This window comes from Lepus europaeus, chromosome 18, assembly GCF_033115175.1.
Source record: "Lepus europaeus isolate LE1 chromosome 18, mLepTim1.pri, whole genome shotgun sequence".
Lineage (NCBI taxonomy): Eukaryota > Metazoa > Chordata > Mammalia > Lagomorpha > Leporidae > Lepus > Lepus europaeus.
Window position 1 is genome coordinate 65038018 of NC_084844.1, and position 23060 is coordinate 65061077.

At 42.8% G+C, this 23060-nt stretch overlaps 1 non-coding gene and 1 pseudogene across 1 annotated transcript; one reads left to right on the top strand and one right to left on the bottom strand.

The window, feature by feature from the left end:
• The first annotated feature begins 1346 nt into the window (after nt 1-1346).
• On the top strand, nt 1347-19855 carry LOC133746909 (zinc finger protein 624-like; annotated as a pseudogene).
• A 2534-nt stretch (nt 19856-22389) lies between these two features.
• Nucleotides 22390-22496, bottom strand: LOC133747369 (U6 spliceosomal RNA). The gene has a single exon (XR_009864325.1). It is a non-coding gene; the product is annotated as a U6 spliceosomal RNA (small nuclear RNA).
• Between the last annotated feature and the right edge of the window lie 564 nt (nt 22497-23060).

The following is a 23060-nucleotide window of genomic DNA, read 5'->3' on the forward strand; positions in this document are numbered from 1 at the left end:
TCTGTTTTTCTGTTTTGTTTTTCCTGCTTTAGCCAGTGGCTTGTAGATTTCATTATTTAGAGATCAAATCTTGGCTTTGTCACCTGTTTTTTATTTGCGTTTTTTGAATTCAATAGTTTCTTCCTTTATCACTTTTACCTCTTAGTTTTCTTATGGCTACCTTGCTAAGTGTTTTTCTTCTTTATTTTGAACACGTAATGTTTTCACTCTTCCCCAAAATCCTACCTGAAAGTATTTAGGAATATAAATCCAATGTCCTTAAAACTTTGGCAGCAATCATGTATGTCTAATGTATAATACTTTCATTTCCTAACTCACTGCTAATTAAATTTTACTTAGCTACTAAGGAGTACCTATTTTAAGTTCAAGGCCAAAAAAAAAAATTCCCCCTGTCAAACTTCCATTTACATTTGTATTCTATTGCATCATGTTTAGAGAATGCACTCTATTCAATTTCTTTTTTTTTTTTTAAGGTTTATTTATTTACTTGAGTTACACAGAGAAGGAGAGGCAGAGAGAGAGAGAGATCTTCCATCCGTTGGTTCATTCCCCAATTGGGCCCAATGGCCAGAGCTGCACCGATCTGAAGCCGGGAGCCAGGAGCTTCTTCCAGGTATCCTACATGGGTGCAGGGTCCCAAGGACTTGGGCCATCCTCCATTGCTTTCCCAGGCCATAGCAGAGAGCTGGATTGGAAGTGGAGCAGCCGGGACTCAAACCGGAGCCCATATGGGATGCTGGCACTGCAGGCAGCGGCTTTACCCACTACACCTCAGCACCAGCCCTAGTTTCTTCTTTTTGATTGTAACTTTTTCTTTGTGGTCTGTGGCAGATCTTAGCAAATGCTCCCCAAGTGCCTGAAGATAACTTTTAGATGTTAGTTTTATTACACTCACATATGCTTAACTTCTGTATCTCGAATGTTCTTTGCATTGATGACAGTCTTGCTTTATATATTTTAATTCTTGCTTTTCAGCAAAGTACTGGTTAACTATTGCAAGTAGCATTCAGATGAGGTTCTGATTGGCATAGACTATATTACAGTTAAATTAAGTTCTGCTCTATTTATAGGGCAAGCTATTAAACCTTATGGGGAGTAAGGTGCCCATTCATGGCAGGTGCAGATTCAGTATGTTTAAGCATAACAGAGTCCCTAAATGAGGGAACATTTAATTACACAAGTTAGAGTTTTCCAAAACTCAATACTTGTTCTTTCAGGGCTGACGTAGTATAGCTGCTAAAGCTACCACATGCAGCACCAGCATCCCACGTTGGACACTGGTTTGAGTCCCGGCTGCTCCATTTCCAATCCAGCTCCCTGCAATGCACCTGGGAAAGCAGTGGAACATGACTGAGGTACTTGGGTCTTTGCTCAGATGTGAGTGACCTGGATAAAGCTCTTGGCTCCTGGCTTCAGATTGGCCCAGCTCCTGCTATTGCACCCATTTGAGAAGTGAACCAGTGAATGGAGGATATCTTTCTCTTTCTCTCTCTCTCTCTGCCTTTCAATAAGATAAATAAATCTTTTTGAAAAATATTTTTCTGTCATTGCTCTTTTGTTCCTGAGTCTTATGGTCCCATCCTGGAAAAATTTGTGTTAGCAGTCTCTACCAGGGGGTATAAGGAAATGTTGTACATCGGGTGCTTCTGGTTCTTGAACCAGACTCAGCAGTAGCAAGTGACCTCTTTATACAGGTGGAAAAGAAGAATCAGTGCCAGGCACGTCTGAACAAGATCTCTGCCACCCTACTCCTCCATAGTATAAAACCTTGAATGGGCATGTGTTTTCAATATAAAAAGACTACTGCTCAATGCTTTGTGCATTGAATTCCACTTTATTTTCTATTATTCTTGTTATCCCTGTGTCTTGTTTATTTGGATTTGCCTTATATAGAAAGATAGATTAAAAATTATTTGAATATGAGATTAGAAGGGGCATGTCAAGGTATCCAATATTTCTTTGAAGTTGTGGTGTTCACTTTAGTGAAACTGCAGTCTCTGGAAATTTTAAGAAATTGACTCAAGACCAATGTTGTGGTGTAATTTGTAAAGCTGCTGCCTGCAACGTAGGCATCCCATGTGGGCACTGGTTTGATTCCTGGCTGTTCCACTTCCAGCTCAGATTCCTGCTAATGGCCTGGGAAAGCAGTGGAAGATGACCCCAGTCCTTGGGCTCCTGCACCCACATGGGAGATCCAGATGAAGCTCCTGGCTTCAGCCTGGCCCAGCTCTGGCAATTGCAGCCACTTGGGCAGTGAACCAGCAGATGGAAGGTGTCTCTCTCTCTCTCTCTCTCTCTCTCTCTAATTCTTCTAAATAAAAACAAATATTTATTAAGCATTGACTGTTCACAGAAAAGGAAGGAAAAAGATATTCTTGGAATATTTCTTTATTTGATGAGAGGGTGACTGTGCCAAAGAGATTGAATTTTCTTCCACTTTATACAACAAGTTGATTTAGTGGGAAAGGTATGAGCTTTGAAATTACATTGATTAGGGGCTGGCACTGTGGCGTATTGAGTTAACCCTCTGCCTCTGGTCCACTTTTTTTTTTTTTTTTTTGCAGGCAGAGTGGATAGAGAGAGAGACAGAGAGAAAGGTCTTCCTTTTTGCCGTTGGTTCACCCTCCAATGGCCGCTGCTGCCGGCGCATCGCGCTGATCCGAAGCCAGGAGCCAGGTGCTTCTCCTGGTCTCCCATGTGGGTGCAGGGCCCAAGGACTTGCGCCATCCTCCACTGCACTGCCGGGCCATAGCAGAGAGCTGGCCTGGAAGAGGGGCAACCAGGATAGAATCCAGCACCCTAACTGGGACTAGAACCCGGAGTGCCGGTGCCGCAAGGCGGAGGATTAGCCTGTTAAGCCATGGCACCGGCCCTCTGGTCCACTTTTGACCCAGCTCCCTGCTAATGGCCTGGAAAGCAGCGAAGGATGACTCAAGTGCTTGGTCCCCTGCATCCACATGCGAGACCCGGAGGAAGCTCCTGGCTTAGCTGCCAGTTGCAGCCATTGCAGCCATTTGGGGAGTGAACCAGAGGATGAAAGATTTCTCAGTCTGTTTCTCTCTCTCTCTCTCTGTAACTCTGCCTTTCAAATAAAATAAATAAATCTTTTAAGAAAAAAGAAATTACATTTATTAGAAATCATATATCTGCATGACCTTAAATAAGTAGTTTCCTTATTGTAAACCTCTCTTGCCTTATATATGGAATAGAAATATAATCTCCATTGACTTGATGTGAACATAAAATGATGGAGTTTTTTTTTTTAATCTAAAGATTTATTTAAAAGAGAGGGAGAGAGAGAGAGAAAGACATTTTTTTTTTTTTTGGACAGAGAGTGAGAGAGAGGGAGAGGTCTTCCTTCCGTTGGTTCACCCTCCAAATGGCTGCTACAGCCAGCACGCTGCACCAATCTGAAGCCAGGAGCCAGGTGGTTTCTCCTGGTCTCCCATGTGGGTGCAGGGCCCAAATACTTGGGCCACCCTCCACTGCCTTCCCAGGCCACAGCAGAGAGCTGGACTGGAAGAGGAGCAACCAGGATAGAATCTTGAGCCCCAACTGGGACTAGAACCCAGGTGCCAACGCCACAGGTGGAGGATTAGCCTAGTGAGCCATGACACCAGCTGGAAAGACATCTTTTATACACTGGTTCACTCCTCCAAATGGCCACAATGGCTGGGGCTGAACCAGGCTGAAGCCAGGGATCTCCAGCAATGGGTGGCAGGAGCCCAAGCACTTGGGCCACTTTGCACTGAGCAGCTGGTACTTGAAGAAATGCTCATGTAGGATGCTGGTGTCATAAGTGGTGGCTTTGCCCACTATAAAACAATGCCAGCCCCAAGAGTATTTTTTAAACTCTGGGGCCAGTGCTATGGCTTAGTAGGTAAAGCTGCTGCCTGCAGTGCTGGTATCCCATTTGGGCGCCAGTTCAAGTCCCGGCTGCTTCACTTCCATTCCAGCTCTCTGCTGTGCCCTGGGAAAGCAGTAGAAAGATGCCCTGAGTCCTTGGGCCTTTGCACCCACACGGGAGACCTGGAAGAAGCTCCTGGCTCCTGGCTTCAGGTTGGCTCAGCTCCAGCCATTGTGACCATTTGGAGAAGATGAAAGACCCCTCTCTCTCTCTTTCTCTGCCTCTCTGTAGCTCTGCCTTTCAAGTTAATAGATAAATCTTTAAAAATAAACTCCTTGTACAGTGTCTAACTTGTACAAGTACAGTGCTAACTCTAACTACTTGTAATAGTATTAAAATCTTGAGATGTGGGATGGGCATTTGGTGTAGCAGTTAAGATGCCTGGAATGCCTGTATCCCATATTGTAGTGCCTGGGAAAAAGTACTGGCTCTGTTCCAGGTTCTGGCTTCCTGCTAATGCTCACTGGGAGGCAGCAGGTGATGGCTCAAATAATTTGGTCTCTGCCACCCATATGGGTGATTTCCTGGCACCCAACCTTGACCTGTCCCAGTCCTGGCTTTTGCAGGCATTTGAGAGTGAACCAGTGGTTGAGATTCTCTCTCTCTCTCTCCCTCTCTGTCTTTAGAATCAATTTTTTTTTTGACAGGTAGAGTGGACAGTGAGAGAGAGAGACAGAGAGAAAGGTCTTCTGTTGCCATTGGTTCACCCTCCAATGGCCGCTACAGCCAGCACGCTGTGGCCGGCGGTGCACGCTGATCCAAAGCCAGGAGCCAGGTGCTTCTCCTGGTCTCCCATGGGGTGCAGGGCACAAGCACTTAGGCCATCCTCCACTGCACTCCCAGGCCACAGCAGAGAGCTGGACTGGAGGAGGGGCAACCGGGATAGAATCCAGCGCCCCAACCGGGACTAGAACCTGGTGAACCGGCACCATAAGGCAGAGGATTAGCCTGTTGAGCTGCGGCACCGGCCTCGAATCAATTTTTAAAACAATTACAGAAAACAATTATTACAACGAATTTCAAGATCTCTTGGACCAAAAGTCTTTGATCTTCTCTCATCTTGAACATTACTCTTGTGTTCCCTTAGGGAGATCATGCTCACTTGTATCTGAAACTCCCAAGCAAGATTGGTTTGTGTGAATTCCTGTCTTCTGCAGATACGTCTCTGCTGGACGCGACTCTTTCTGGAGAGGGAAACACAGAAGCAGAGATCATGGCTGCTGTGTTTTTTTCCATTGGACCCCTGGTGAGTTAAGCTGTCCTCTGTTTCCAACCTGCTGTATTGATTTGCGCGTGTTCTACTTCTCCTGAAGTTTGGGACTTTGCCTCACCCAAACGCTCTCTGGAAACTGAACCTAACAGTTTGACACAGGAAATTTGGGTTCGTCATGGTAGAATACAATCCATTAGAAGATTCACTGTTGATACTGTTGATACTGAACCAAATATCTTTCCAAAAATTCACAGCTCCTGGCTCCAGCCTGGTGCAGCCCTGGTTGTTGGAACACTTGGTGAATAAACCAGCAGATGGAGATATCTTCTAAAATAAATAGTATTTTTTTAATTAAAAATAGATCTTTTTCTTAAAGAATCTTTCAGTTGGGACATTAGTGTTAGCTAAGTTGGTCAACAGAAAATTCGTGAGAATAGATTTAAGCTGTTACCCAATTATAGGTGGGATTTAACTTGTCAAAAGTATTTGTGAGGGTATCCTGGTGAGAAGAGAGCTTACAGGCAGGCTTTGAAGTAGTGAACAGTGACTAAGCTACTGAATCAAGTTGGAAAGCTGTAAAAGACAAGACTAGAAATTAGATGTTATGCTGAATATTTTAATTTTACCTGAAGACATTTAAGTGTATATGTGTTTGGAATAGGTATTAATCTGATAAAAAAAAAAGTGTTTTAACAGTGACTTTGAAGTATAAGTTTTGTAAGAAACACTTGATCAGTAGTTCCGACTATGTTGGTTTAGTAATGTATCATAGGCTGGTCACACACATCCCTAATTTTCAGAGGTTAAGGCTTATATCATTATCAATTTTTTAAGATTTATTTATTTATTTGAAAGAGTTACATAGAGAGAGAAGGAGAGGCAGAGAGGGAGAGAGGTCTTCCATTCACTGGTTCACTCCCCAATTGGCTGCAATGGCCAGAGCTGTGCTGTTCCAAAGTCAGGAGCCAGGAGCTTCTTCTGGGTCTCCCATGCAGGTGCAGGGGCCCAAGGACTTGAACCATCTTCTACTGCTTTCCCAAGCCATAGCAGAAAGCTGGATTGGAAGTGATACAGCCTGTACTCAAACCAGCGCCTGTATGGAATGCCGGCACTGCAGGCGGTGACTCTACCCACGGCTCTACAATGCCAGCCCCAGCATAATGCATTCTTACTTCATGTTGTTAAAGCTAGTTCTTTCCCTTGAACATGAAATATTTTGTGAGTCGGTACTGAGACTTCAAATTCAGAGCCATGGAGTTTTTAACCTAATCTCTTCATTTATATCCTCTTCATGTCTTTGTTCTCCCATACCAAATTGATTAGTTTTTAGGAACAGTGATAGGCTAATTTGCTTTATCCAGCACTGCACACACAAAAGTTACAGAATATCATTTCTACTTCTACCACCAATAAGATTGCTTACAGAAAATGTCTTGTTTTTCTTACTGTCTTTGTTTCGGAGTTCTTACTCAGAGGTACAGAAAAATGACTGTGTTTGAAAATCACTCAGAATAGTTTCCCTCTGATAAATAGGTATGCTGTTCCAGCTGGTTGTACTCTACTAGATTGCTTTCTTGAAGTTTAATCCTTGTTTCAAAACAATATAAAATATTTGCACAGTTCAAAAGTCAAATATGCACAACAAGAAATATTCAAAAGAGCCTAGGTCCTATTTCAGTCTTCTCCACTCTGTTTCCTCCTTCTCTCAGTAGTTCATCATTAAAAATACTTTGGACTCATTCTTCCATTCTTTATACAAGCATTTGTACATATTTCATATCTTAACTAAAGAACTGGCCCCCAAAGTCCCATGTGTTCTTTGCTGTCTCAGAGAGAGCTTATAGCATTCTGTATCTGTGGTCTGATTGATGCAGTATCTTTTGTTAAGACATATTCTACAGATTAGAACTGAAAGAAGGTGATCTTTTACACACATCAGGGTTTTCTGGATAGCAGATTATTTGGGTAGAAACCACTAACTGTACACAAATATTTTAAAGACTTTCTAGAGAAGGAAGAAGCCATGCTGTTTGCCTCCAGAAAGTATAGTAGGAGCAATATGTAGAGTTTCTAGAAAACCAGATTTGAATTAGTTTGGTAAAACTACTCTCAGGTGGAACTCCAAAGATGGAATAGGCTTCCTCTTATGGTTTTAAGTTCTTGTCACTAGAGAGAACTGTATGTCCTATAAGGATTAAGGAGTTGGCATACATAATCATTTGGTGATTCTAATTTCTGGAGTTTTTCTCCAGTTTTATACATGGTATTCTGCCTAGCAGGACTGATAGTATAGTCTCTGGTGATCACAATTTATTTATTCTAGGAGTCACTGCCTTTTAAAGATGTGGCTATAGACTTCACATTGGAGGCCTGGAGACTGATGGACCCTACACAGAGGAGCCTGCACAAGATGTGATGCTGGAGAATGACAGGAATCTTGTCTCCCTGGGTGAGGTCAGTGCCTCTTCTGTGTTGATACATTTGCCCCCTTGACCCAGTTTACTGAAGACACAGAGCTTCTACAGTACCTAGCTGAATTTTAGTTTTGAGTTTAGGTGTCAGACTCTCTGAATCTTTGGAGAACATTGTTGGTCATCATGCTGTTCTTCATTCTTAACTAGATGATCTGCTTATTGTAGAATAACAAATGCAACGGAAATGTGTATTATGACAAAAAACTACATGAATTTCACATTTTTACACCAAAATAAGCTCATACTAACTTGCTGTAACATGTCTGAATAGGTTCTAGTTTGAGGATAAGACATCAGTTTGAAAGGAGACCCTAACAGAGCACCTGGGTTCCAAATTCTGCTAAAATTGAAACAAACAAACATCATATTTATGGTGAAGCATGGGGTGGAAGAATGATGAAATGATTTATGTTTATGAAAAGTTTTCAGGGGGGCCGGTACCATGGCACAGTAGGTTAATCCTGCATCTGCGATGCCGGCATCCCATATGGACGCCACTTCTCGACCTTGCTGCTCCTCTTCTAGTCCAGCTCTCTGCTGTGTCCTGGGAAAGCAGTGGAAGATGGCCCAAGTCCTTGAGCCCCTGTACCTGTGTGAGAGACCCTTGAGAAGCTCCTGGCTCCTGGCTTCTGATTGGCTCAGCTCTGGTCATTGCAGCCATTTGGGGAGTGAACCAACGAAAGGAAGGCCTTCCTCTCTGTCTCTTCCTCTCATTGTCTGTGACTCTCCCTCTCAAATAAATAGATAAAATTAAAAAAGAAAAAAAGAAAAGTTTTTGGGGACAGTGCCTCCAGAGAAATCAGTTTACAAATAGAAAACTCATTTTAAGAAGCAGCAGGGTGATGTTGAAGATGAACACATTAGCAGCAGACAATCCATGACAATTTGCAAGGGAAAAATTAATCTTGCTTGTGCTTGAATTAAAGAGGACTGACAGTAGCACAAACAGTAGCCAGCCCTAAACATCCCAACTGCCTCAGTCTGCCTAGCTGTGACTGAAAAACAAAGTGGAGCAGACTTTCTGCTCGATCCCCAGATCAGCCCCAGATAAGAGCACAGACTACCACAGAAAATTGTAAAACTGGATCAAGATCATTTCTTTCAAGAATTGTAAGAGGAGACAAAACATGGCTTTACCAGGATGATCCAGAAGACAGAGCACAGTCAAAGCAACGACTACTGAAGGTGGAAGTGGTCTCATCAGAGCAAAGGTCATGGCAGCCAGTTTCTGGGATGCGTAAGGCATTTTGCTTGTTGACTTTCTCTGAGAGGCTGAAGAACAAGAACATCTGCTTACAGAGTGTTTTTGAGAAAGTTGGTCAAAGCTCAGCCGAAAAACCATGCAGGAAAGCTTTCCCGGAGTGTCCTTCACCATAGTACTGCTCCTCCTCATCCCGCTCGTCGAACAAGGGCGGTTTTGTGAGTATTTGTAGGGAAATCATCAGGCTTCCACCTGACACTCCTTCTGACTTGTTTTTGTTTCCTAATCTTAAAAGAGCTTTAAAGAATGCCCATTTTTCTTCAGTTAACAAGCTGTAGTGATGTGGTTAAAATCCCAGAGCCCTCAGTTCTTTCATGTTGGACCAAGTGGCTGGTATCCTTGTTTACAAGTATCTTCAACTTGTAAGCTCATGTTGAGAAATCACATTTTATTTTTTCTGTCTTTTAATTCCATTTATCATGAACTTTTTGAAGTCCTTTCATATGTTTTGTTGGAATCTAGTTCCAAAGTTATTCTCATCTATTCCATAAAGGGATTATCAGTGCTTTTTAATTAATAATTTTCTTTTTAATTAATAATTAATTTGAAAAACAGAATGAGTGAGAGGGAAAAAAATCACTCTCCAGATGTCTCACAGCCAGAGCTGGACCAAGCTGAAGCCAGGAATCCAGAATTCAGCCTAGGTCTCCCACATGGATGGCAGGGACCCAACTGCTTGAGCCATCACCTGTTACCTCCCAGGTGTACACTGGAAATGGAGACAAAATTCAAACGCCGGCCTCTGATGGTATGTGGGTGTCCCAAGCAGTATCTTGACCACTATTCCAAACACCTACCCCCGTTTTTAAAAACATATTTATTTATTTATTTGAAAATAAGAATTCCAGAGAGGCAGGGGAGGGGTGGTCCTCCATTTGCTGATTCACTCCCTAGGTGACCACAACAGGTGGAGCTGCGCGAACTTGAAGCCAGGAGCCAGGAGCTTCCTCCAGGTCTCCCATGTGGGTACAGGGACCCACGGACTTGGGCCATCCTCTACTGCTTTCCCAGGCCACAGCAGAGAGCTGGATCTGAAGTAGAACAGCCAGGACCTGAACCAGTGCCTATATGGGATGCCGGCACTGTGAGTGGCAGCTTTGCCCACTATGCCACAGTGCTGGCCCCCCCATTTTGAGTTTTTCCCATGATTCCTTATCACATGAAACCATAGTATTAAACTTTCTTGAGATAAATACCTTTATAATTCTCTAGATTGTTACTGTACCATAGAATGTTTTGCTATGATAGAAATCTGGGAACCAACGCTGTGCATAGTAGACTCTAAGCCTCCGCCTATTGCACTGGAATTCCATATGGATGCCGGTTCATGTCCCGGCTGCTCCTCTTTCAATCAAACTCTCTGCTATGGCCTGGGAAAGCAGTGGAAGATGACCCAAGTCCTTGGGCCCTGCACCCACTTGGGAGACCTGGAAGAAGCTTCTAGCTCCTAGCTTTGGATCAGCTCAGCTCAGGCCGTTGCAGGCAATTAGGCAGTGAACCATTGGATGGAAGACCTCTCTCTCTGTCTCTCCCTCTCTCTCTCTGTAACTCTACCCCTCAAATAAATAAAAATAAATCTAAAAAACAGAAATCTGTGGGGCCGGCACTGTGGCACATGGGTTAACGCCCTGGCCTGAAGTGTCGGCATCTCATATGGGCGCTGGTTCAAGACCCGGCTGCTTGACTTCCAATCCAGCTCTCTGCTATGACCTGGGAAAGCAGTAGAGGATGGCCCATGTCCTTGGGCCCCTGCACCCAGATGGGAGACCCGGAGGAAGCTCCTGGCTCCTGGCTTTAGTTCAGCATAGCTCCAGCTGCTGAGGCCAATTGGAAAGTGAACCATTGGATAGAAGACCTTTTCTTTCTCTCTCTGTGCCTCTCCCCTCTCTGTGTAACTCTTGACTTTCAAATAAATAAATAAATCTTAAAAAAAAAAAAAAACAGAAACCTGTATCTCTGCTAGCCTGTATTGCACATTCAAGCCACTTGTGGCTTTTGAGCAGTTCAAATTTGCTCCACCTAAAGAACTGGATTTTTAATTTAATTTTAAGTCTGGTTTAAACTGCCATACATTGCTATTAGCAACTGTATTGCACAGTGCAGCTCTATATCTTCCTGTAATAGCCACTCTACATAGAAAATTGAGAACTGAGACTGAATTCGGCAGTAGTTCTCACATCAATCAAACCCTATTTATTTGTTTTTGAACAGGGCTTGCAGTTTCCAAACCAGGTATGATATCTCATTTGGAGAATGGACAATGGTGAGAGAAATTTCAAGAGGCCCCTATCCAGGTAAATTAATCAGAATCATGAAAAAGGTTTTATTTCAAATCATATCATTGGGGAATGTTCAACAGAATATCTGAAATATTTTGAGGGGTACCTCTGATCAATGTTGTCTCAAAGGAAAAAAATGCCCCCCCCCCATGCTGCCCCATCCTCTTCCTCTCTGCCTCTCCTCTCTGTTCTCTACTTTTGGTTTCCTATCCCCTCCTACTCTGCTTTCTAAATTTTCAGAAATTTTTCTTCCTTTTTATTAGAACATGCACAAATATCCCTATCACTTTATCCTTTCCAGTTAATTCTGTTTTTCTTATTTGTTTCACCATTATCTGGCCTTCCTTCATTTCCTAAAAAAGCTTTCTTATGCTAACCTTATTTCTTTTAAGCTAAACCTGTTTCTTTTCAGCTAAACCTATTTCAAACTAAAACTTAAGGTTTAATTTTTCACTTGCAAGCCTGCTGAAATTTTGAGGGGATCTTTCTTCCCTCCAGTTGTTCACTAATTGAGAGTACAAACAAGAAATGAATCAGTTGAGAATCAGAATGCAGTACCCACTTAGTATTTAATGCCTTTTTGTTTTGAGACAAGCTGGAGAATATGAAAGAGTAACTGGGGTGGGGGTGAGTGTTTCCCTCAGATCAGGTGGACAAGGGCAGCTTCTAGAGACGGGACATTTAAAGTGGGCCGTGAAGGGTCAGAAGCAGCCATCCTGGGGAAGTGGAGAGGTCATCTTGCCAGGCAAAGGGAATAGCAATGAAAAATACCTGATAGGAGAAGGATTGTAATACATCCTAGAAATCAAGAGGGATTTGCTGCTACGGAAGCTCAAGGGAGGGGGAGACTGGGAGGGAGTAAAGCTGGAGCTGGGGGGAAGCTGCCCCTGCAGGGCTTTGTAGATGATGGTCAGGAGCTTGGGTTCTAATCTGAGTGAGTGCAGAGCATGGAAAATTTCAATGAAAGACTATTAGGAAACAACTCTGTTTGAGGGGCGTAAAGCAGGCTAGGTTAAGAGGTTGTACAAACAGTCTAGGCAAGATAGTAACTTGGCTAGGATCATGGTCTTGGAAAGACAAGTGGATTCTAGTTCTTATCTTTGTTCATGGTTTTTGCCTTAAAGTCTGTTTTGTCTGATTTTTTTTTTGACAGGCAGAGTTAGAGAGAGAGAGAGACAGAGAGAAAGGTCTTCCCTCTGTTGGTTCACTCCCCAAATGGCTGCTATGGCCGATGTGCTGTGCCCATCCAAAGCCAGGAGCCAGGTGCTTCCTCCTGGTCTCCCATGTGGGTGCAGGGCCCAAACACTTGGGCCATCCTCCACTGCCTTCTTGGGCCACAGCAGGGAGCTGGACTGGAAGAGGAGCAACTGGGACAGAATCTGGCGCCCCGACTGGGACCAGAACCCAAAGTGCCGACACTGCAGGTGGAGGATTAGCCTAGTGAGCTGCAGCACTGTCCATGTTTTATCTAATATTAATATCTCCAAGCATCTTCTTTTTGGTTATTTTTCTTTCTGCTGTTACCTCTGTTCACTTCTAGTTTTTATGTATTTCTTTTATAAATAACATTCATTAAATTTATTTTTAAAGATTTATTTATTGACTTAAAAGTCAGGATTACACAGAAAGGAGAGGCAAAGAGAGAGAGAGGTCTTCCATCTGCTGGTTCACTCCCCAGTTGGTTGCAATGAAGCTCCTGCACCAATCCGAAGCTAGGAGCCAGGAGATTCTTCCTGGTCTTTCATGCCAGCGCAGGGGCCCAAGGCTTGGGCCATCTTCCACTGCTTTCCCAGGCCATAGCAGAGAGCTGGATCGGAAGAGGAGCAGCCGGGACTAGAACTGGTGCCCATATGGGGTGCTGGCACTTCAGGCTAGGGTGTTAACCCACTGCACCACAGTGCTGGCCCCCCTTTATTTAAAAAAAATATATATATATTTATTTTATTTATTTGAACGAGTTACAGAGAGAGGTAGAGACAGTGGTCTTCCATCCACTGCTTCACTCCCCAGTTGGCTGAAACTGCTGGAGCTGAGCCAATTGGAAGCTGAGCTGATCTGAAGCCAGGAGCCAGGAGCTTCCTCCAGGTCTCTCATGCAGATGCAGGGGCCCAAGGACTGGGGCCATCCTCTACTGCTTTCCCAGGCCATAACAGAGATCCGGATCAGAAGAAAAGCAGCCTGGTCTAGAACTGGTGCCCATATGGGATGCTGGCACTTCAGGCCAGGGCTTTAACCTGATGCGCCAGCACTGGCCCCTGTTAATTTTTTAAAATCAATCTGACAGTCTATGTTTTTTGGAGTGTTTAGTCCATTCGCATGTAATATGCTTGCATCGTACCTAAGTCTGCAATCTAATTGTGAAAGTCTCTTGCCTATTCTGTATTCTTTTTCCTTCCATCCATGCCTACCTTTAGATGTACTATCTTTTATTCTTCTTGTTTCCTTGGTAATTATTAATCAGTTGGTAATTATACAATTTTTAATTGTTTAGTAACAGATTATAGCATGCCTTCTTGAATCAACAATCTAGTATAGGTTTCTCTCCTCTTCAAAAAAAGAAGGAAATTGTAATAGCTTATTCCATTTACCTTCACTTATATTTCATTGAAGTTATATATTTTAATTTTGTGTATCACAGATCTCATCAGATGTTATTATTACTTTATTTCTATTGTTCCTTTATGTTCACTTTTTTCTTCATTTCTGAGCTTTATCTGGGGTAATAAACACACATTAGCATTTCCTTTTATTCAAGTATTCTTTTAAAGACTCTCCTTTGTTTTCATTTGGTTTGGTTGGAGTTTTGTTTGTTTTTGTTTGTTGCCACAAAAGGTCTTATTTGACCTTTTATTTATTTATTTATTTACTTACTTACTTACTTATTTATTTGAAAGTCAGGTTACACAGAGAGGAGAGGCAGAGAGAGAGAGTTCCTCCATTCAATGGTTCATTCCCCAATTGGCCACAACGGCCAGAGCTGCATTGATCCGAAGCTAGGAGCCAGGAGCTTCTTCTAGGTCTCCCACATGGTTACAGGGTCCCAAGGGCTTGGGCCATCTTCTACTGTTTTCTCAGGCCACAACAGAGAGCTGGATAGGAAGAGGAGCAGCTGGGACTAGAATTGGCACCCATATGGGATGCGGTGCTTCAGGCCAGGGAGTTAACCCTCTGTGCCACAGTGCCGGCCCCTGACCTTCATTTTTGATGGATATTTTTGGTAAGTTAAGAATTTTGGGGCCGGCACTGTGGTGCAGCAAGTTAATGCCCTGGCCTGAAGCACCTGCATCCCATGTGGGCATTGGTTTAAGACCCGGCTGCTCCACTTCTAATTCAGCTCTCTGCTATGGCCTGGGAAGGTGGTGGAGGATGGCTGAAGTCCTTGGGCCCCTGCACCCATGTGAGAGACCCAGAAGTAGTTCCTGGCTCCTGGCTTCAGATCGGCACAGCTCTGGCCATTGCGGCCAATTGGGGAGTGAACCAGAGGATGGAAGACCTCTCTCTGTCTCTCCTCTCTCTGTGTAACTCTGACTCGCAAATAAATAAATAAAATAAATCTTTAAAAAAAAAGAATCCTGTGTTCCCAAGTATACCAGGGTACGTCAAACAGTTTGTGGAAAAATAGAATGAAAAGATAAGCTTATTTGGGTGTAAAAATTTTTTTGAGATCCATACTTTTTTTTTTTTTCTTAAAGTCTTTCCCATAGACTTTATATTCTTAAAAAATATTTATCTATTTAAAAGGCAGAGTTACAGAGAGAGAAAAAGATCTGGTTTACTCCCCATGTAGCTGCAATGGCTGGGGCTGGGCCTGTCCAAAGGCAGGAACCAGGGGTTCCTTCTGGGTCTCCCACCAGGGTGCAGGGGCCCAAGCACTTGGACCATCTTCTGTTGCCTTCCCAGGTACATTAGCAGAGAGATGGATCTGAAGCAGAGCAGCCAAAACTCAAACCAGTGCCCATATGGGATGCCAGTGCTGCAGGCCGGGGCTTTAAGCTGCTGTGCCACAGTGCTGGCCCCTCCATTTGGTTTTTATTTTGTACTTTAGAATTCATTTTAAGATTTGTTTATTTCCCTGTTTTGAAAAGCAGAGCAAGAGAGGGAGGGAGAGACAGAGAGATCTTCATCTGCTGGTTCACTCCCCAAGTGGCTGCAACAGAGCACGCCAAGGCCAGGAGCCAGGAATTCCTTCCTGGTCTCCCACACCAGTGGCAGAGGCCCAAGCACCCAGGCAATCCTGCACTGCCTTCCCAGGCATGGCCCTTGTGCTTGCTAATTCTTTGATGCAATTATTAATATTTTCTTAATGTTCTTGAATATTGTTGTCACCAGAGAAAAGGCCATGGAAGCTGTCGGGTTCTTAATGCAAGAAATAATTAAGGCATGAGACAGTGAAATGATAAAGTTTTATTGGGGAGAGGGCATCCATCAGAATGGAAGGGACATAGAGAGAGTGCCCAGTCACTCAGACTGGGGGAGAGCGAGGTTACATGGTAGAGTGGAGAGAATACACCTGGGCAGGCCAGGCAGAGGGCTCAGCAGAGAGGAGAGGGCTGAGCACACAGTCTGTTTGACTCCCTAGGTTTTTAAGGGAGTCTGTTTACCCACCTCCCCCTCTCTTCCAGGACGAAGGAGGGGGAGACCTGACTGGAGGGTTTGCTGGGTGAAAATTAGCAAATTCTTCCCCAGATTTGCTGGCTGGGGCAGAGTAGAGAGGCTTCCCTTAGGGGTCTGTGAAGGTTTTATTGCCCTATGTTATCAGGTCAGGTAACCCTTTTGGTCCTGAGGAGAGAATTCTCCTGGGCGCTTTCCTTGGGGGGAAGGGCTGGGACTACCTGAGCAGGACTTTGAAGTGCAAAATGCTGGACTTCTGGAGCTTCTGCAGTAGGTGCTGGTCTTCAGGCCTTTTGCATACACACACAGGCTAAATTTCTGCCTTCCTGCCTAACATTGTTATGGTTATTTTAAAGTTTATGGATTGGGGGTTGCTGCTGTGGCATAATGTGTATAAGTGCCTCCTGCAGTTCTGGCATCCCATATGGATGCCTGTTCAAGTACTGGCTGCTCCACTTCCAATCCAGCTCCCTGCTAATGTGCCTGGGAGAGCTGCAGAGGATGCCCAAATCCTTGGGCCCTTCTCCTACATGGGAGACCCAGTTGAAACTCCTGGTTCCTGGATTCATCATGGCCCAGCACTGGCCATTGTGGCCATTTGGAAAGTGAACCAGTGGATGGAAGATATTGCTCTCTCTCTCTCTCTAACACTGCCTTTCAAATAAATAAAGTAAATCTTTTAAAAAGAAATAATTTTATAGATTAATTTTAAAGTTTATGGTCATTAAAAACATATGGATTGATTTTAGATATGTTCCTATTGTTTTTTTTTTTTTGACAGGCAGAGTGGAGAGTGAGAGAGAGAAACAGAGAGAAAGGTCTTCCTTTTGCCATTGGTTCACCCTCCAATGGCCGCCATGGCCGGCACGCTGCGGCCGGCACACCGAACTGATCCGAAGGCAGGAGCCAGGTGCTTATCCTGGTCTCCCATGGGGTTCAGGGCCCAAGCACTTGGGCCATCCTCCACTACACTCCCTGGCCACAGCAGAGAGTGGCCTAGAAGAGGGGCAACCGGGACAGAATCCCGCACCCTGACTGGGACTAGAACCTGGTGTGCTGGCGCCACAAGGCGGAGGATTAGCCTATTGAGCCGCAGCGCCAGCCCCTATTGTTTCTTTTTGCTTTTTTTCTCATGTGAATTTTGTCTCCTTGTGTATGCCTATTAGTTTTGGTTGTCAAGAAATGGCTATGAAAACCTATAGGAGTAATTTGAAATTGTATATTATATAATCTTTTCCCACCAAGAAATAATATTTGCTTTTGATGGGCTGCTGTATTAGGGGCTCTAACAATCCTCAGCTACTTTGCTTGAATTGGAAATTTAACTGAGCTGATTATTCCTTGAACAACCTGGTCTGTTTTTTTATTCATCCTGTCCTTAGAGCATTTCACCTTGAAGTTCCAGGCAAACCCTATGAGTCCCAGGGATGACCCCTTTGGTCACCCTAAATTCAAATCTGTCTTTCCATATGAGTCTATTAAAAATTCTTAACTATTTAGCCTCACACATTTCATGGAGAATTTGCAGGCCTTAGTCTCCCATCACCACTGCCTCCAGGGTCTGCATGAAGCGTAAGCTGGAGCCAGCTGTCAAATGCAGGTGCTCTGATATGGGATGTGGGTATCTTAACCAGCATCTTAACCACTAAGCTAAATGCTTGCTCCATGGATTTTTTTTTAATAGGAGAAGATATCATTGAATGTGCCACTTTGATTATTTACTCAACCACCTTCCCTTAATCCTACCTTTTTCTTCCTAGAAAGTAAGGTCAATTTGCAGCAGTTAAAACCAAGTGTTCATTTACCATTTTTCATATGATTTATCCCACTTAGTGAGATTTCTTCAGCTTAGGAAGTAGAAGTTATTTGATTTTCTCTTTTTCCCTCCCTGGACTTGGAAACTGAACTTGCAACCAGGAATGCTGTACTAACAGAGGATACTTCTGAAGATTTATCACAGGAGGCCATAGTAGAGAAACTCACAGAAAATGGCCTATGGGTTCCAGAATGGGAATATTATCGACATGGAATGACAGGACTTTGAGACTGCAAAATAGTCAGGAGAGTCACTTGTGTCAAAAGACGGTTACACACAAGAAAATGCCCACTGGTCAAAGAGGCTTTAGATTTGGATCTGTTCTTTTTCCAGAACCAAAAGTTGTCACAGAAGAGCCCCGCAGAAAATTCCAAACACAAGAGGAAGTGTTCACAAAAAATTTGGATTTGATTATAGATACCCACTTGGGGAAGATAGTTGGCAAGGATCCAGTAGACAGCAAATCCACAAGGCAGAATTCAGAACTCACTTTGAGGGAGAAATCAAATAATAAAGAAAAACCCTATAAATGTGGCACATGTGAAAAAGCCTTTCACTATAGGTCATTACTCGTTCCACATCAGAGAACGCACACTAAATAAAAACCTTATGAATGTAGTGAGTGTGAGAAAACATTCAGCCAGCCCTCGTATATTAGCATAAAAGAATTCACACTGGAGAAAAACTCTACAAATGTAATGAATGTGGAAAAGGCTTCATTGCTTCTTTGTCACTTATGGTATACCAGAGAATTCATACTTAAAAAAACTTATCAATGCAATGTCTGTGCAAAACCATTTAGCCAGTGTGCCCGCCTTAATCAGCACCAGAGAATCCAGACTGGAGAGAAACCCTATAAATGCGGTGAGTGTGGGAAAGCATTTAGTGATAAGTCAAAACTGGGAAGACATCAGGAAACTCACATCGGGGAGAAACCCTACAAACGTAGTGATTGTGGGAAAGCCTTTAGGAATAAGTCGTATCTTAGTGTACATAAGACCCATCCTGAGGAGAAACCATATAAGTGCAGTGAGTGTGGGAAATCTTTCAAGAATACAACAATTTTTAATGTTCATCAGAGAATTCCTACTGGAGAAAAGCCCTTCAGATGAAATGAGTGTGGGAAAGCCTATAGAAGTAACTCAAGCCTTATTGTACATATAAGAACTCACACTGGAGGAAAGCCCAAACTTCACAGAACATCAGAGAATCCACCCAGAGAAAAACCCTATAAATGCAGTGAATGTGGGAAAGCATTCGTTAATTATTCCTGCCTTACCCTACACCACAGAATGCATACAGGAGAGAAACCTTATAAATGTGATGAATGTGGAAAGGCCTTCATGCGTTCCTCATCTCTAATCATACATCAGCGTATTCACACTGAAGAGAAACCTGATCTGTGTAATGAACGTGGGGAGTCTTTCAGAATAAAGTCACACTTAACTGTACATCAGAGGATTCATACTGGAGAGAAACCATACAAATGCGCTGTGAGAGAGCATTCACCAAAATGGTGACTCTCAAGGAGCATCAGAAAATCCATACTGGAGTGAAACCATTTACATGTTATGACTGTGGAAAGTCATTCAGGACTAAGTCCTACCTTATTGTACACCAAAGGACCCATACTGGAGAAAAACCCTATGAATGCAATGACTGTGATAAAGCTTTCACTAATACATCACAACTTACTGTGCATCAAAGGAGGCACACTGGAGAGAAACCTGATAAATATAATGAATGTGGGAAGGTTTTCACAAGTAATTCAGGCTTTAATAACCATCAAAAAACACATACTGAAGGGAAGCCATTTAAATGTCATGACTGTGGGAAAGCATTTAGCCAGATGGTACATGTCACAGAACATCAGAAAATCCATAGTGGGGAGAAGCCCTATAAGTGTGATGTCTGAGGAAAAGCCTTCAGGAGGGGTTCCTGCCTTACAGTGCACTGGAGAACACACACTGGAGAAAAACCCTATACCTGTAAGGACTGTGGCAAAGGTTGTATTACTCTGTCACAGCTAACTCTGCACCAGAGAGTTCATACTGGGGAGAGGCCCTGTAAATGTGAAGAATGGGAAAGCCTTCAGAACTAACTCAGACTTTACCATACACCTGAGGATGCACACTGGAGAAAACCCTCCAAATGCAATGAGTGCGGAAAAGCTTTCAGGAGCAGCTCAAGCCTTACTGTACATCAAAGAAAACATCAGAGAGAAATTCAGTTAATATAGAAGACAAGAAATCACTTAGCCAGATGCCAACTCCATAAAGGAGCCTGAGGAATTCACCAGAAAATACTGGAGAGACACACTGTAAATAGATTGAATTGTGGAGAGGCATTTAACCATACTAAATTTTAGCAACTTTGAGAAAATTCACACTAGAGGAAAATAATGGGCAAATGAAAACCTTCATTCTAATTTCATCATTTACTTATCAAATAGGTACCTTCAGTTAGTTGTCTGTACGTGTATTTGACTTTTTTTCTCTTGGTTTATCTGCGTTTTCCTATAAGACTGGGAGTACTCTGTGTATTTTTGAGGTTAATCTTGTGTGTAGCAAATCTTTCTTCTTAATCTAACATTTGTCTTTAAACCTGTCAATGAAGTCACATTTTAATTTTTTTTTTTTGGACAGGCAGAGTGGACAGTGAGAGAGAGAGAGAGAGAGAGAGAGAGAGAGAAAGGTCTTCCTTTTTCCGTGGGTTCACCCCTCAATGGCCACTGCAGCCAGCGTACTGTGACCAGTGCACCGCGCTGATCCGAAGCCAGCAGCCAGGTATTTCTCTTGGTCTCCCTTGTGCGTGCAGGGCCCAAGCACTTGGGCCATAGCAGAGAGCTGGAATGGAAGAGGAACAGCTGGGACAGAATCCAGTGCCCTGACTTGGACTAGAACCCGGGGTGCCGGCACCACAGGCAGAGGATTAGCCTATTGAACCGTGGCGCTGGCCACATTTTAATTTTTAATAATAAAATTAATCTCTTCATTTTTAGATTTCTTGATTCACTTTTTTTTATTTAAAAAAGATCTCCTTGATTCCTAGGTTATACATAGTTCTCCTAAGTTTGATGTTTTTTTTTTCTTTTTTACATTTAAATCTTTAATTCACTTAAACTAGGGGGGTTGTTCATGGAAGAGCTACTCCAAATGGCCATTAACCTGTGAGAAGATTTGAACCCAAGTAGTACTCAGGGAAACGCAGACCAAACTACCAATGAGATCAAGCTTCTACTCATGGAGATGGAAAAAATAAAGAGATATGTTGCTAATGGGACTTAGGGGACATATGTATTTTTGGTTTTTTGCTTGTTTTGAAGAACTTTGGTTCATTTTGGGAAGTGTCACATTTAAATATCAAAAAAGTATTTAAGTGTTTTCTTAAAAAAAGATTTATTTATTTGAAAGAGTTACAGAGAGAGTAGAGACACACACACACACAGAGAGGGCTTGCATCTGCTGGTTCACTCCCCAAATGGTAACAATGGTGGGAGCTGAGCCAATCAGGAGCCAGGAGCTTCTTTCAGGTTCTAGTCCTGGCTGTTCCTCTTCTGATCCAGCTCTCTGCTATGGCCTGGGAAAGCAATAGAAGATGGCCCAAGTCTTTGGGCCCCTGCACCCACGTGAAAGACCCTGATAGAAGCTCTTGACTCCTGGCTTTGAATGGGCACAGCTCCAGCCATTGTGGCCCATTGGGGAGTGAATCAACAGATAGAAGTCCTCTCTCTCTCTCTCTCTCTCTCTCTCTGCCTTTCCTCTCTCTGTGTAACACTGACTTTCAACTAAATCAATCAATCCTTTTTTTTAAAAAAAAAAGTAGTTCCAGGGGCCAGCACTGTGGTGTGGCAGATGAAGCTACCTCATGCATTGCTGGCATCCCATGTAGGCTCCAGTTTGAGACCCGGCTGCTCCATTTCCAATTCAGCTCTCTGCTGAGGAAAATAGTAGAAGATGGCCCAAGTGCTTGGGCCCCAGTACCTGCATGGGAGACCCAGATGCTCCTGGGCTCCTGGCTGGGACATGATCCAGCCCTAGTCACTGTGGTCATTTGGGGAGTGAACCAGCAGATGGAAGACACTTCCTTTTCATTTTGTTTTTTCCAGGATGGGGTGTGTGTGTGTGTGTGTGTGTGTGTTACTTGTTTTTAGTCCTCTGGAAGAGTGTAAAAGAGTGACATGGCTGGTATTGCTCTTATTTTTGCCATACATGTTTTCCATAAAAATCACCAATGAAGCTTTCTTGGGCTAGTTTTCTTTAAAGAAAATTTTCAATTATGGATTCTATTAACTTGGTATTAATTATTAATTTGATATAGGATGATTCAAATTTTCTATTTCATGTAAGTTTTGGAAAGGAATTTTTTTTTATAATTTGTCCATATCATTTCACCAAAATAACCTAATGTTTGATTTCAATAATTCATAATATCTTCTTATCACATATCTGTACAATTTGAAGTGAAGACCCCCTTTTCAGTCCCCATATTGGTATCTGTGTGCTCTCTTTTTAAAGTTTTCTTGATCAGGCTATCTAGAGATTGAATACCTCATTAATGTTTTAAAAAGTCTCAACTATTAACTAGTTTTCACAGTATTCCCTCCTATGTATTCTATTTAGATACGATTCACTTCCTTTTGTAGATTCTTGGAATGAGATCTTAGATGGTTGATTTTCATCATTTTTTGCTAATATTTGTATTTATGCATTTCTTCATGAGTACTTATCTGCATCCAATAGGTTTTTATTTTATTTTTATCATTTTTATTAATAAAAATAGATGGAACAAGTTGCATCTAATTTAACCTTACGTTTTGATGAGTTTTTTTTTAATGGAACAATTCATGAATTTTCATGTCATCCTTGTGCAGCAGCCATGCTAATCTTCTGTGTCTCGTTCCGATTTTAGTCTATGTGTTGTTGAAGTGGGCTCCTAATGGGCTTTCTCAAACTTAGAAACACCTCCACTATCCAGCTATATTCAGTGCATACAAATTTAGGATTCTTACATTCTCCAGTTGAGCTGGTACTTTTGTCAATGTTAAATAGACTCCTCTGGCTGTCTAATTTCTATTTTTACAATCAGGTTTTTTTTTTTCCAATCCTAGTACAATCGAGGCAGTTTTCCTTTGGTTAGTATTTGTATGGTATGGTAGGCAGAATTCTACAATGGTCCCCAAATTCCCAGCTCCTGGTGTGATGCCATTCCCAGCTATTTAAACTCTAAAACTAGGTGCTTTTGTGAAGGGATGTTACAATTTTAATTCATTTAAAATTAATTTAAATTAAGGTTCTAAGTCAACTAACCCCAAGGGAAATGGCCCTCAGTGGGTGTGGCATAACCAGGTGAGAACTGGTGAGAAATGTGGTGCTCTGCTGGTGGGAAAGGTTTCATACCATGCAGAGTCAGGGTGAGACATCAGCTTTGTGGCTGACATTGAAGATGGCGGGGCTATGTCTCAAGGAGTGTAGGCAAACTTTGGTGACAAAACAGTGT